General features: G+C 58.4%; 1 protein-coding gene across 6 annotated transcripts in view; it reads left to right on the top strand.

The window, feature by feature from the left end:
* The first annotated feature begins 730 nt into the window (after positions 1–730).
* MICAL2 (microtubule associated monooxygenase, calponin and LIM domain containing 2) overlaps positions 731–3,312 on the top strand; it is a 219,157-nt gene continuing 216,575 nt past the window's right edge. For 5 of the 6 annotated variants that reach the window (XM_060159652.1, XM_060159651.1, XM_060159648.1 and 2 more), the window contains exon 1: positions 731–866. The gene's annotated coding sequence lies outside the window, so the exon portion shown is untranslated. The remainder of the gene's footprint in view (positions 867–3,312) is intronic. The other variant, XM_060159646.1, reaches the window with a different exon arrangement.

Genomic DNA, 3,312 nt, shown 5'->3' with positions numbered 1-3,312 from the left:
GTTCACACTGTGAATGGTGCTCTCTGGAGCTGTGGGCAACCAGTGAGGGTGGGCAGAGCAGAGATTAAGGTAGCCATTTGACAGCCAAGAAAAGAGGGTGCTTGGGTGATGTGACGAAGGTAACAGGTGGTCTGCACCACTGCCCCTCTTCCCACTAGTTTTATTCTAGGCAAGGCCAGTCCAGGTGAGGGGAAGGGACTAACCTCTAGCAGGGGTTTGCTGAACCCCAGGGTGGTCAAGGAGCAAAGCAAGAAGGGAGGTCCACAGCCGGTAAGGGAAGTGCTATGCTGCTCCCCCAAGTCCAAAAGGGGACGCTGAGGCTTGCTTTCCAGCTGTCTAGGCCAAGGAGCGTGAAGCCCAGCCCTTGCCTCCCTACATTGACATTTGGATACCAGCACCGGGGTTTTCATCTAGCAGCAACACCAAGCCTCGCCCCCATCGGCCCTCTGCTGGTCTCAGACCTGCACTGGTCTGGGTAGGAGCGCAGGGCTGCTCCCTACCCTCGGGCTTGGCTGCAGCCCACGTGCGCCCGCTGCAGCCGCGGTGACAGCTGGCCCCAAAGGGGCGGGGCGGGCGAGGAGCGTGGGTGGCTCCGCGCCGCGCTGCCATTGGCTATGGGCCTCAGGCTGGGGGCGGGGATGCGCCCCCCGGTTGACCTGTCATTGGCCGCGCCGCCGATGGGGGTGGCTCCCCGTCCCCTTGGCGGCGCGGCGCAGAACCGCAGGCGCTCGCCCGGCTAAGCCTGCGCGGGGCCGCCTAGAGAGCTCACAGCTTCGCAGGCGGCCTCCGGTTGCAGACCGCTGCGCACACGGCCCTAGGCAAAGACCAAGGGCTCACCCGAGGCTCGGCGGCCGACGCGGCTCTCGGTAAGACCGGGGGGCGGGTAAGGGGAGCGCGGGGCTCTGAGGAGGGCGGGCGGGGACCGTGGCGGCCGAGCCTGGACTCTGTGCCCTGGCCCGCGCCGGAGAGGGTCAGGTGCGCCGCAGCATCTCCCGCCTCAGACCCGCCTCACGGGGCGCCCAGCGAGCAGGTGGCACTGCCCAGGGAGGCCGGGGTACTCCTATCGCTCTCCGAATCCATTAGAACCCAGTACCTCGAACTACCCCTTACTCCGCCCCCCAACACCCAAATTCTTCAGTTCTAAGCCTAGAGAATACCGAAACGTCGACATGGAGTGGGCGCGACGCGCCATCAGTACCGCCTGCCGCCGGGGCAGAAGATCATCCCTAAACTTATCTTCCCACGATTTGGGCTCCTCGCCGGTCACGTTATTTCCCGGCTTTTCACTGGGCGCCCCCCTCGCCCGGTCCCCCGCCCGCCTACCAACCCCCGCCCGGTTCCCCTCCCTCCTTAACAACAGGAAGTTAAGTTGGGCCAGATGTCGGTGGCCTGGCCGCCTGCGGGCGGGGACTGGGTCTGGGACGGTGGCGGTGGCCCGAGGGGACGTGGCGCTGTCCTTTCTGAGCCTCGCGCCTCCAGCAGCCTGCGCTCTCCCCAGGCCCGGGAGCACCCCTGTCGGGGCGTCCCAGACTCCCGCCTTGCCTTTGCCGACTGGCCCTGGGTAGAAGCGCCGCTGACTTGGCTTCCAGGCCGGGGCAGGTGGGGTTAACTTTATCCTAGACCAGCCTCTCGACAGAACTGGGAATGGCCTTTACTGGATGAGGGGGAGGCTGTTGAAACCAGAGTAAACTTGTGTCTCTTTCCATATTGTTTTATTCTAAAGCCTGGGTTCTTAAAGCCCAAAGAGCTTTTATCTGGAGGCGCATTGGGCCCTGCTGGGACCTTAAGCAGTGTGGGGACCTCTTGCTGTTAGTCTTGCCTACTCACTACAGTCCTCAGTGGTTTCTGTGAAGGATGAGGCCACTAACCAGCCCCCTTCTGGGTTGGCCCCGTGGGAAAAAAACCAGCAGCCGGTTGGCTCTCAATTTGCTTGCGTGGGTGCTCTGGCACCAGGGTCCCCGGGGCCCCCAGGCCAGCTCTGTTCCATCCCTTTTTCCAGGGGAAGTGGATCCAAGGCGGGGGAGGGGGGCTCAGTTCTCCAGGGTAGTCCCACCTGATGTTCTGGAAGCTCTTATTGCAGTAAGAACGGGCCATCAGACAGAGTGAAGACAGGTTTATTAAGTGCCTACTGAGGGACAGGTCCTGCCCTGTGGCACTTTTTGAGAATTTCACAGTAACTCTCAAAAAACTCAGAGTTATGCCCTCCTCATTTTAGAGATGGGGAAACAGACTCAGGTAGGGTAAGTGCCCAAGGTCACATAGAAAGCGGCTGAGCCGGGATTTGAACCAGACTCTGCCAGAGCTCAGTCCAGTGCCCTTCCTGCTGCCCCATGGCTGTGGAGAGTGGTGTGCTGTGTTGCAGGGTCCTGGCCTCTGAAAAGATTCCATCCAAAGATCCTGTGGGTACTTCTTTAGCAATGCACTTGAACTGACCCAGGTTAGCCCAGGTTGTTCAACCTACAGACCCCTTGCCCACCCTGTCCTCCATCGGGGTGATGGTGGTGTTGGTCTTGCTGTGATGGGGAAGGACTGACTGTTGGTGTTTGGGTGCTATTTGAGGGGGAAGTCTGCCTCTGCCATTGACTTGGCCCTGCGCCTGAGAGTTGGCTTCTGGGATGGTTTAGAAAGACTGTTATGTGTGTCATGTTTTTTTGTTTAATATTTATTTTATTTATCTGGCTGTGCCGGGTCTTAGTTGCGGCACACAGGATCTTCGTCGCGGCATGCGGGATCTTTTAGTTGCTGCATGCGGGATCTAGTTCCCTGACCTGGGCCCCCTGCATTGGGAGTGCAGAGTTTTAGCCACTGGACCATCAGGGAAGTCCCAGGAGGACTGTTATTTGAAATAACCTTCTACCTTAGGACCAATTCTAGTTTTATTTTGTGTTTTGGGGGAAGGGCAGGTGTTGAGGTATACTAATTGTGATTGTAAGGTGATTGAAATCCATAGTTCGAGCTTATGTTTATAAAAAATGAAATCACTGCTTCCTTCCTCCTTCAGGCCCAGGGCTGCCTTTCTGCTCATCCTTCTCTTCTGAAAGAAAATCGTGATTAGCCTACTACCAACCAGTTACACTTTAGTATAAATCAGCTTAAGGACTAAGGCTGGTTGTAGCTTGGTCGTTGGAGGCCTATTCCCGGGAACTGTAAGGAGCAGAGGAGCACTGAGTAATCCCTCTCTGCCTGTGATTGGGATGTGTCTCTATTCTCTCCGCCCATGTCCACACCCCCATCTGGGTGTGCCTCCCAGTCATGTGCCTTCCTTTCACTCTCTACTAAGGGGGGCAGGGCGAGGGGGGGAGGTCCTGCCTT

This window comes from Lagenorhynchus albirostris, chromosome 9 (assembly GCF_949774975.1).
Source record: "Lagenorhynchus albirostris chromosome 9, mLagAlb1.1, whole genome shotgun sequence".
Taxonomy (NCBI): Eukaryota; Metazoa; Chordata; class Mammalia; order Artiodactyla; family Delphinidae; genus Lagenorhynchus; species Lagenorhynchus albirostris.
This window is presented reverse-complemented; position numbering and strand designations above follow the sequence as displayed.